Source organism: Gorilla gorilla, chromosome 1, assembly GCF_029281585.2.
Source record: "Gorilla gorilla gorilla isolate KB3781 chromosome 1, NHGRI_mGorGor1-v2.1_pri, whole genome shotgun sequence".
Taxonomy (NCBI): Eukaryota; Metazoa; Chordata; class Mammalia; order Primates; family Hominidae; genus Gorilla; species Gorilla gorilla.
Window position 1 is genome coordinate 186,552,112 of NC_073224.2, and position 12,333 is coordinate 186,564,444.

Sequence of the window (12,333 nt, forward strand, 5' to 3'; positions counted from 1 at the left end):
CCTTAATGCCTCATTCACAGTAACCCATGCATTTCTAGCCTGTACCTCTAAATTCTTCCAGCCTTTACCCATTATTCACTTCCAAAGCCACTTTCACATCTTCAGGTATTTGTTATAGTGACAGCCCCTCTCTGGTACCAATTTCCTGTTTTAGTCTGTTTTGCGCTACTTTAACACAAATACAACAGACTGGGTGATGTATAAACAGTAGAGGTTTATTTGGCTCACAGTTCTGGAGGCTGGGGAGTCCAAGAGCATGGTGGTGCTGTCTGACAGAAGCCTTCATACTGTGTCACTCCATTGAGGAAGGTGGAAGGGCAAGAGAGGGCCAAATTTGCTTTTATAACAAATCCACTCTTGGAATAAAAAACCCACTATAGCAATAATGACATTAATCCATGAGGGCTCTGCCCTCATGACCTAATCACCTCTTAAAGATCCCACCCCTCAACACCGTTGCATTGAGGATTAAGTTTCCAATGCCTAAGCTTTGGGTGACACATTCAAACCATAGAAGGAAGTGATTATTTAATGGACATGAAGTATTTTTCCAGGGTAATAAAAATAGTTTTGAAAGTAGAGAGAGGTAGTGGTGGAAAAACATTCTAAATCTACTAAGTGCTGCTTAATTGTACACTTTAAAATAGTTACTTGTATGTCACATGAATTTCACCTCCATAAAAATAATCATAAGACACTTTTTCATAGTAGCCCTAAAATAGAAACAACTCAAATGTCTATCAACTAATGAATGGATAAAAATGTTGCTTATCTATACAATGGAATATTTTTGCCATAAAAAGGAATAAATTACTATTTGCCCTAAAAAGAAATAAAGTACATGCTACAACATGGATGAATCTTGAAATCATTAAGTGAAAGAAGCTAAACATAAAAAGCCATATATTGTATGATTCCATTTATATGAAATGTCCAGATTAGGCAACCCATAGAAACTGAAAGTACATTGGTACCAGGGGCTGGAGTGGTAGGTGAAGGTGGGAGGGTGGAATGGGGAGTAACTGCTAATGGATAAAGGGTTTCTTTTGGGTGTGATGAAAGTGTTCTGGAATTAGTGGTGATGACACACAATTTTGTGAATATACTAAAAACCACTGAATTGCTCACTTTAAAAGAATGAATTTCATGGTATATGAATTCTGTTTCAACAAATCTATTATAAAACATTATGGGACTATGAAATGCACCCAAAATATTTCTTTCTAAAAGTAAAGCCCTTACCTCAAGCTTCAAATATCAAGTTAAGACCACAGCTGCAGAAGTAAACATTACATTTCATACAAACAAGTTGAAAACAACCTACCATGTTGTAAAGAGTGGAAATTGCCTCTAAGGAATCAATGCTATCTTAGTCTCCAGTGAAGCAGGGATCACTGATTTTGGAAAATCACAATGTGAAAAGTTGAGCTACCACTAATTTTTCTCTTTATTGTAAAGGAGGAAAGAGGAAATATGTGTATAGCACACAAGAAAATCTCAATTAACCAAAACGTTCAGTAATTGGTGGTTTTATTCAATTAACTGCAAGCTAACTAGAAAAACCCTTTGGGTTCCAATTCTTCATGAATTTTTGTCTGTATGTTTGATTATTTCTTTTTTATAACAAATATGCTGACTCTGATTACTAATTCAGAGATCTGCAAAGCCTTATGGCCATCAGTTATAAAAATCAGTGCTTGTTATATAGCACCATAGGCACAGAAGGTATAGGGCTTTTGGATGGATGTACACTAACCTTAGACATAAGTGGATAAGGATGTGAGTATGTGCATATGTTTATTCCCCAGTGTTAATTTGTAATCTTGTCATTTGCCTCTTTGGTAAAACATAGAGTGATGAAAAAAAAAAAGTCTGGTTACTTTGAGATTATTTATTGAGTATCTACTATATTACCTCTACAGTAATAGAGGTATTACTTCTTACTTCTGTTATACTAGATACTTTCACATGTTATCTTATTGTTTTCTTTTTTTGTGTTCCAGTAGGTTGTATTTAAAAAATCAGTGCTTTCATGTAAACTATATGTGGTCCTGTGATACCATGGTGATTCAAAATAGTAGGCTATATCTGTGGAAATTATATTCCTAAATTATATTCGTATATGTCAGTGTATCTGTCGTTCTGCCATAAAGAAATAAAACACATTTTCAGAAAATTCTAGTAAAATTTAGTATTCTGGAAAGATATTTTGTAGGTTGAAAGAACCCTGCCCCTTCACAAGGCTGGGAATTCACATACACATAATTGTTAGGCTTCAGACATGAATCGGAGCTGCTGACAGGGTGATTGTTGGTTTGTGAGAGGGGAGATGGAAATCTGGCAAAGAACCCCAGTCCTTTCTTCGCCAATAGCTTGTGTGCTCTGGCAGTGGTTGCAGCTTACTCCCTGAGATGAGGATTTGTCACTGTAATCAATGTCTTCGACCTCAAGGTCTCCCTAGCACTCCTTCACCAGGAATATAAAGGTGGCTTTTGTCATGCTAAATCAGTACCATTGGTTTTATCTGTGTAGTGTTTTGGAACTTTTGCTCTTTTAAATCATTACCTATGTTTGATCAGTGTTGTTACTATTTATAGCAGCCACTTACTGTGCCAGATATTGTGCTAAGTACTTTATATACAATGTATGGTTTATTACAACCATCTTATGAAGTTGGTATTTGTATAAGTTAGGGTGTGTGTGTCTGTGTGTGTGTGTGTGTGTGTGTGTGGCTGTAAGCAACAGAAAACCCAATACTCAACAGGTTAAACCATAAAGACATTCATTCTTAACAAGAAACCTGGAGATGGATAGACCAAGTTTGGTTCAATAGATCAGCGTTGTCCCCAGGGACCCGGGCTCTTTCAGGCCTTTGGCTCTGCTGTCTTTACTGTGTCCATGATGTTTCTTCTCGTGTTCATAAGACAACTGCCGCAGCACCAGACATCATGTCTCAACGGCGGCATCCAGAGTGGGAAGCAAGGGGGCAAAGGCAAACGGGCTTTCTTCTTTCTTTCTTTCTTTTTTTTTTTTAGATGGAATCTCGCTCTGTTGCCCAGGCTGGAGTGCAGTGGTGTGATCTTGGCTCACTGCAACCTCCCTTCTGAGGTCCAAGCCATTCTCCTGCCTCAGCCTCCCAAGTAGCTGGATTGCAGGTGCGCACCACCACACCCAGCTAATTTTTGTATTTTTAGTAGAGACGGGGTTTTACCATGCTGGCCAGGGTGATCTCGAACTCCTAACCTCAAGTGATCCATCCGCCTAGGTCTCCCAAAGTGCTGGGATTTCGGGCATGAACCACTGCGCCCGGCCCAAATGGGCTTTCTCTTCATGTATCTCTCTTATCAGAGAGGAAAATCTTTCTCAGAAGCTTCTAGCATATTTCCCCTTCAGTCTCATTGCGTGGAATTTGATGACAAGCCTTCCCATAGGTGCTGAACAAAACTAAGATCTGTTGTCACTCATTGAAGGAGATGGAAATGGCTATTAGGTAGGCAACCAGGGTCTGTCTTGCATTATTTTCCCTATTTTACAGGTGAGGAAACTGAGGCTTAGAGAGATTAGTAAGGTCAAACTGGAAGGACAAAACCAAGATTTAAAACAGATCCGTCTGCCTCCAAAGCAGTTTGCTGTCACATTACTTGCTTTAGCCTGGAACTTGCTATAAGGCAGAGTTACTATAAATCACATCAAAAGGAATTTATTACTGAAAGTGTCAGAAAAACTGCTTTTTAACAGTGATTAATACATAATTAGGTCTCAAAGCTAGGAGTCTTTGGACAATGATGGATTCATGAATAACAGGAAACTAGGTGAGAAAAAACACAAAGACAAAGAAGTATCTTAAAAGAAAGTAAATGTTTATTATCTTTTTTGGCAGGCATCTGCAGTCTTTTAATTCTGCACTTTCTGCCCCCCCCCCCCCCCCCCCCACTTGACTTTCCAGAAATGGCCAATTTCTTTCAAATGCTGTATACTGGAAAAATCCAAAGGACTCATCAGATGAACACATTTCAAAGAGCCACTACCAATTTTTTTTCTTAAGCAAAGCATCAAGCCTCTGATTTGCCGCTGATAAATTCTCTGTAAGTAGCATTATAATTAAGCACACACAAACCATTCTGTGTTTCCAAGAATACAGCTGGGCTGGCACTGAATTGGTGATAGCGTGCAGGCACCGAGTGGGAGGGGTCCATTGCATCTCAACTACCATGTACCGTCTTTGTGCCGAGACCAATCCGTCTCTCTCCTTGACACCCTCTGAATCACAGGCCATTGCCCATTCACCCCATGTCTGTCATGGAGCTCGTTTATGGGGCACCTTCACTGAGCCTTGAGACTGTGGCCGTCCTGCTTCTAGGCTCTGGTCAGAGAAAATGCCAGGAAAGCAAAGTGCAACATGACTTCCTCTCTCAGCATGACTTCCTCCCACCTCCCACCAGGCTGGTGGAAAAAAAACCAATGGTGTGAAAGCAAAACTGGGAAAAGAGAGAGGCAGCTCGGGGCGGGGGTGGCAGGGGTGGCAGGAAAGGGCTGAGCGTTCAGTCAGGCTTCCAAACCTGGTTTCACTGCCCTGGCTTACAAGGCTTTGACAAGGTACCTTACCTTGACGTGCCTCAGTTTCCTCCTATGTAAATGGGGAACCACAACACCAACCTTGAAGACTAATTGTGAGAATAAGCAATAATTTATGTAAAACACATGGGATATCATAAATGCTCAATATATTATAGCACTTATTATTACCAGCCTCTTAGTAAAAAGTTGACAGTCTGTTAGCACGAAACATTTAGCATGTGTTATTGTTGTGGTTGTTCTTGGATATCTACAGGATATAGTTGCTTTAAGTTTTAATGCATCAGAAAAATCCATAGCCCTTTTTTGGAAATTCAGCACACAGGAAAGTGAAAAGTAAGTAGCCTGGGAGTGTTGTGTGTATAGAAGTCAACAGTGGCAACCCTATCTCCACCTGGCTTCTATGCAAACAGTTTCTTTAACAAATGTGTTTTTGGTATGCAAATCACTCTATGCAGATTTCTGTGTGTGCAAAATACAGCATAGAAAAATGGCCTTCTTGCCAAGGAAGACAGGAGATGTTGGCTGCCGTCAAATGAAATAGCAGCAAATTTTAGATTTCTTTTCCTACTGCTCTTTCTAACAATGTATGGGGTGAGCATATTTTTGGCACGTTATACTCAACTATTTTGGCTTTAGATTGTGTGTTCTTGTGATAAAAGTGTGGTTATTGAAGCATGTAACTACTTTTTGAAGCCGTAATCATGTTTAGTGGTATTTAATTTAGAATTTCACAACAGCGTGCTACCTCAGGTTAGTTCTAAACTCACAGATGGCTTTGCATGTAAGGTTAGGCTGCTAGTGTCTGTGTACTTCCTGCTTTTCTGTAAAGACTCCAGCTTATTAAAGGATTTAATGTCATATTTTGGAACATGTTTTCTCCCTAATTAATGTATGGCTTAGTAAGTGAAAAGAATACATTTAATATTAAAATCCTCCTTTTCTTTTGGTGCACATTGAAAGCTGGCACATAATTCACAAGGAAATATTTTACCATCCAGGCAGAATAAGAATACATCTCTTTTAGGGTATTCCTTGCCATTTCCAATGCCTTTTCCCATTGGTTCTTCTGTGAACTAATGGAAGGAAGTGAGATACAAACTGTCTAAGGTCACTTGTCATAGAAGGCCTGTCGACATCCAGGCCTGGGTTTTTGTTTTCCTCAATCATATGCAAGAAACACAGCACCTGTAAACCTGTGGCCCGAAACCATGCTTTCTCTCTCTCCTCTTCTTTTTCCCTTTCCACCCAAGCATTTTTTGCTTGTTTTGGGTGTTTCGAACTTGCCAAATGAGCCACTCCTTAATTTTACAAAATCAATGTTTAATTTGAAGGCATTTTTCAAAACAAAGTACACGGCCTGAGAGAGAGTGCCAAGTGCAGCTTACCCTTATCGGACATCACCGATCGCTGGAGAGAGGGTGGAGGAGAGTGTCTCCTCTCGCTTGTTATCCATTTACTCACTCATGCTGACCTGCATTCATTCACTCGATCCACACCCTGCTTCATAGGTGTCAGACACTGCTCCAGGCCAGGAACACAAGAAGGAAAGTAGACCCAACCATGGAGGAGTTGGCTGTCTCCTGGGAGGCAGATGTGTAGACAAGGCACACTGGCATTGACACCGCAACAGAAGTATGTACCAGGTGTGAAGGGGTGCAAAGGTGGGGTGGTTAACGCCACCACACTTGTAGTCAGGAGACGCTCTGTGGAGGAGTTTCATGTGAGCAGGTGTTCTCCAGATGGGCAGTCATAGGTGGGAAAGGAGCACTGGAGGCTGCGGAGCAGTGAGCACACGGGCACAGTAGCCTGAACCCACACACCATGGGGAGCTTTTTCAGTGGAGAAATTTCTTTGGGCTAAGAACAGAGGTGGGGGAAAGTGGGGGAAATATTCCCAACATGTCCCCGTTTTTATTTCCACTCACTACCCATGGTAGGTCACCTTATGACTGGTCCAAATTATTGCCACATCCGGTAACTGGTCTTCTTGCCTCCAGCTTCTTCCTCTCTGACACAGAAGAACATTCCCAAGACCCCTGTGCTGCATTCCCCTCCCTCAGGGGAGCCACTGTGGGCAAAATTAAGTGCCTCACCCCAGAGGCTATGAGGCCTGTCATGGTGTGGTCCCTCCTGGCCACTGGCATGGGTCACTTCCCACGCACTGCCTAAACCTCACAGGGCCTCTCAGGTGCCCGGCCCCTCCCCTCCTCTGTCCATGTCCATCCCACTGGCCAGCCCATCTGCCCTTCACTTGATCTTCACTTCAGCCCTTCAGGATTCCACTCGGGCCCCCTTTGTCTGGCTGGGATGGGTTCCATCCCCATCTGCCAACAGCTATCAGGGAATAAATGAAGGCTTTAGAGTCCCAAGATGTGGGTTCCAATCCTGGCTCAGGCTTTAGACAAGTTTTTGAAACTTAATTCCCAACAGTGGAAGATGACTGCCTCCCTTGCACAGTTGTCCTAGGATGAGCAGAGCATATTCACATCAGTCTTCAGATGTTGCAGTTGTTATGGTTACTATAATTTAGCCTCTGTGAAATTCAGGTCATGGTAACTACCTTTCTAAGGTATGAGGATCATATATACTGATGGGCATGAAATATTTGTAAACAAAAAGCCCTTGGATAAAGTTTATTATTATTTGTATCTCTATCAGCATATTCATTCATTCATATTTTTTTTATCCATCCATTCACTCATTTAACATTTACTAAATTCCCAAAAGCTGCTACATGTTAAGCTCAGCAGGGAGGTTAGAAAGATGAGTTTGAGTTTTAAATACCTCAAAAGAACTCATAGCCTCATGGGGGAATCAGACAGGGAGGCAGTCAAGTCTCAACCCAGGAGGGGAATGCTGCAAAAAGTTGGGAGCTGTGGGATGTGGGGGATCCAAGGGCTTAGGGATGAGTTCCAGAAGAACAGCCCTGTACTTGGAACTGGAAGGATGGGGTCTGCAGCATCAGACCGAGGATCCAAGCTTCTGGGGCTGTGGGTTAGGGGGAAGGAGAGTGGACGTGGGGCGGGATGCACCTGGGAGGCGGTGGCAGGTCAGGAAGGTAGACTGGGCCTGAGGGTGAAGGTTCCAGGTGCGTGTGTGCTCAGGAGGTGGGAGGACCCTGCAGCTCCAGCCAGGCTGCAATCCCTTTGAAGGCAGAGAGGTTCTGAGTCATCTTTCTACTTCCACAACGCTCACAGCACTCTCACCACAGTGCAGTCTGGAGAATCCAGAGGGGAGACATGTGATGGGCAGTTCTGAAGATGAGTAAGCAGAGCCATCCCCAGCTGCCACCCCGGGCTGTGCTTCACTGTACCCCATCACCCACCCCTCATGCCACCAAGGGGTGCAGTGGCCTGTTTTTGCCAGGGAGCTGTACCATCCATATGACAATAATACAAGTCAACAGGATGCTACAGAATTTTACTTTCGGTAAATTTTGCTGCAATGCACTTAGTTACAAAGAAGGGCAGTCCATCTACCAAAATGCTTTTGAAGTGTTCAGGAAATGATTCACTGTAAAGGTTAGGCTTTGAAAACACGTCTGTGGGACAAGGCCGACAAGCGTGTAGGTGTTAAAAGAAACACTAAGTTATTGACTAGAAAATGGGCAATAGGGTATGTGAGGATAAACTGTCAGAGGCTGAGGGTTAAAGACCTTTTCTCTTCCTGCATGTGGAGAAATAAGCACTTGGAACAGAAAGGAGCTCTACCCAACTACCCGGAATGCAGGCGGGCCTGGGACTATGTGACTACCACCCTCTAAGCGAGGTTTTGAAAATAAACACTTGAAAGTCTGCCCAGATTGTTGTAATCTTATTAATCTAACAAAGAGACTCAGTGGCTGCCTTAACCAGGGGTTCAGTGTTTACCATGTAATTTGCAACAAGCTGATAAACACACCCTGGCCCCACTTGAAGAAAAATCTCCTGCTCCCTGCGAGGAAAGCAGTTGGCAGAAAAACAGTAATTGAGGATTAGAAACCAAAAAGACCATGCCTTAGGTTCCAGGCCACCTCCCCTGCCCCCTGGACTGCCAGCCCCCTGCCATCTCCAAGTTCAGAGGTGTTGTGTGTGGCTTCTCCTGGTCTCGCTCTCCTAAGATCTGTCAGATGCTCTGGCCCTTCCCAGTGGCCGGGCTGTCCATGGACAAGGAGCTCCCTGTGTGGGATTTCTGCCTTGGGGTCTTTCTGCAGGGTCTGGGGCCATTCTCCATTCTGTGGGGGAATTTAGGCCTGTCTTCTGAGCTGACCCTTCTCGCTGGTCTGAGGGCATTCCAGAGGGCAGTGGTATCGGACAGCAGTGTTGAGCATGGCTCTACTTGGAGCTCTTGGTTGCATTCCACAGGGCAGCCTCTGGTGATGCAGCAGAAACGGGATTTATTGGAAAAGCAGCGGGCAGGAGCTGGGGCGGTTATGCCAAGTTAGCACAGGGACAGTCTACTGATCCCCCACATTGGTCAGCCACCCTTCCCCATGTGGCCACCAGTCCTGCAAAGCATCTCCAGGAGGGGTCCCGGCACCTTTGTTTCACTCCCTCAGGATCAAAGTCCTAAGCCTCCCCCAGGCCCACCTTCTGCCTCCTTCATGCAGGGTAAGCCCTGCCTCCCACAGGGACCCCCACAGAAGGAAAGACATTTGGATGCTGGGTAAGTTAAGAGATGAAAAATGCCCACTTCACTCCTCTGAATCACCATGCCTAACATTTACTGACTGCTTTGCCATCCTTTAAATGGTATAACTCATTGAGTCCTCACAACAGGCCGAGAAGAAATGGCTGTTTTTACAGATGAGAAACTGAGGCACAGAGAAACTGAGTAACAAGCCCAAGGTCACACGGCTGGGAAATGGCAGAGCTGTGAGCCAAGCTTCACCTTGGGGTTTGAACAGAGGTCCATCTGTTGCCTACGGAGGCTCTGGAAGCTGCTTGTAAACCTGACCTAAATGGGGCTGCCCTTATCTCCAGGTCGTCTGTGTCTCTGCTGCTAACTCTTGCCCTGCTTGCGTGCCCTGTTTTGGCTTGAGTCTAGGCCCACTGACTCCCTGACCCATCTCCACCATCCAGGCTCTTACTTGCTCCCAGTCACAGCCCTGGCCCTCTCACCCCCTATGTCTGGGCAGGGTCCCTCTTGTATTTCACCCTGGTTCTCGAGAGTGTGTGGCCCACATCAGAAACACACAGAATGCCAAATGCCATGGTTCATTCTGCGTGATACATTCTTCCACTGTAACTGCCCTATCAGGGTGTGCTTCAGGATTTGAGTCACTCAGCGAAAAAGCATACTAACCTTTACAGACCTAAGGCTTGTAGTTTTTTTTTTTTTAAGTGTCATCAATCAGTGATTGTAACATGTACAACAATAGAATTGGACATGTAGGGGTGTTTACTGATTTAAAAAGATTGCCATGCGTGGAATCTGGCACACGGTGGGCACCTGATCGATATTTGCTGCATTAAGGAATGAGAGTCAGGGGCCTGCGACGCCGGTGGTTGCAGCATTTATTGAAGGATTTATGTTCTTTTTTGCTCATGTTATGAACAAAGCCTCATTTTCAGGTTTTTTTTAAAGTCCTTTCATTAATTTATTTCTCCTTTTCTTACCTCCTTTTAGATTATTGATTACCTCCACTTTTTTGTGTGCATGGCCAGATGGCAGAGATGCTGTTACAGAGCGGAGCATCTGCCTGGGGCATGTTTCTGCACAAAAGCAGCATTCTACCAGCGACTGGAAGGTTGTTTAGGGGGCCACATCTCCCAAGGGTCTAAACCCCATAAAAGCAGTTTCCTGAAAACTTCTCTAAGGTTGCCTCTCATGCTGGAAGTTCCTTGAGGGTAGCTACATGTGCTGGCCCCAAGCCCACCAGCCAGCCTAGGAAAGGACTTTTTTGCTTAGCCTTCATTTTAGTGACACTCCTCCCTGCTCTCCCCCACCAGCCACACACACACACACGCAGCGTGAGAGAATTCTTCATGTTCCACGCCATTACTGAAATCTAAATGTGACTATTTAGACTCAAAATCGACCAGGCGGGAACCGTGTTAGTCAGTTTGTCTTATTCTGCAGAGCCCATATCCCACTGTGAATTCTCAGCAAGACATCATAATTATCCATAATTAGATAAAGTCTGAACATTAAACCCGTCCTTCTAAAAACAAAAACTGGTGGTTTGCAACACACTAGATCTTCTGCAGTCCAAAGTTGCGGCTGGAAGGAAGCTGGCAAACTCCTTAAATGCAACGGTGAATAAAGTTTTTGAAATGACAATGGGCTAATACTTTAAAAATAAATCTGTTTCGAATGAAAAGTAGTTTAGGATTTAAGACTCCAGTAGTGATGCAAAAAGGAAGGGAAAGGCCTCAAGACACCTTTTGCTAAGTCGAAGTGATTGAATTCATTTCCACCAGCTTGATCCTTTCCTGAAGGCAGCCAGGGAGTGCGTCCAGTCACCCTCAAACATCTCATCAATCTCCTGCCACAAAAATGAATCAGCATTGCACACAGACCCTCATCCTACAGCCCCTCAGCAAAAGCACCTGCCAGGCTGGGTTAGAAAGGAGTGACACGGCAGCCGCAGATGGAAGTCCCCACGCTGCAGCACTAGGGGGCCAGCGGGAGGAGCGGAGCAGCCCCCACCGCGAGTGCCTCGTCTCCTCCGGGACCTGTCGGTCTCACATTTCCTCCAGCATAGATCTGTCATATCCTGTTGTCAGCAGCAGAGTGGGTGGGCAGATGTGTGCATGGCCAAACAGCAGAGATGCTGTCACAGAGCGGAGCATCTGCCTGGGGCACGTTTCTGCACAAAGGCAGCATTCTACCAGCGACTGGAAGGTTGTTTAGGGGCCACCTCTCCCAAGGGTCTAAACCCCATAAAAGCAGTTTCCTGAAAACTTCTCTGAGGTTGCCTCTCATGCTGGAAGTTCCTTGAGGGTAGCTACATGTGCTGGCCCCAAGCCCAACCAGCCTAACACCTGGTACATCAGGGCTGAGTTACGCATCTGGTGCCTATCATGTGTTAATTACGTGATGCTTCACTGCATCATACTACATGGTACAGTGAGATACAGTGAAACATCACATTGTACTCCGTAAACATATGTAACTATCATGTGTTTAGGATAGTCCAACTGCAGCAGTGTTTTTCTGCCCCGACAGGACTTATGAGAGTCTCCTGGGGTCCCTGCGTCTCCCTGTTCGGCAAACACAGATCTAGGGTCAGACAGTTGTGGGCTCAGATTCCAACACGGCCACTCAGGCAAGCTCCCTAGCCTCTCCCCAGCCTGGTGAGAAGGGCAGCGCTCACCTTTAGAGGTGATTATGCAGCACAGAAGCAGCACATGGGAGCACCAGACATGGCAGCCAGCACGCTCTAGGTGTCCTGCTTACTAGATTCTGTTTGTTGGCAGGATCTTTAAAAAGACCAGCCATGTGGCATTTCAGAGACTACGGAGATCAGAAACAGAGACAAGTCGCTAGGGAGAGGGGCCTTCCCCGACTCCCAAATGCACGGGGATTTCTCCTTTAGGTGAGCTCTCCAGCGGCCTTCAAACTCCCAGCTGGGCCCTGCAGCAGAGCCTGTGCCTCATCTTGGGGTTAACTAGTCCACTCCTGGGGTCACCTAGCCTCCTCGTGGGGTCCCCTAGTCCCCTCATAGGGTCACGTAGCCCCCTCATGAGGTCCCCTAGCTCCCTCGTGGGGTCCCTTAGCCCCCTCGTGGGGTTCCCTAGCTCCCTCATGGGGTCACCTAGCTCCCTCGTAAGGC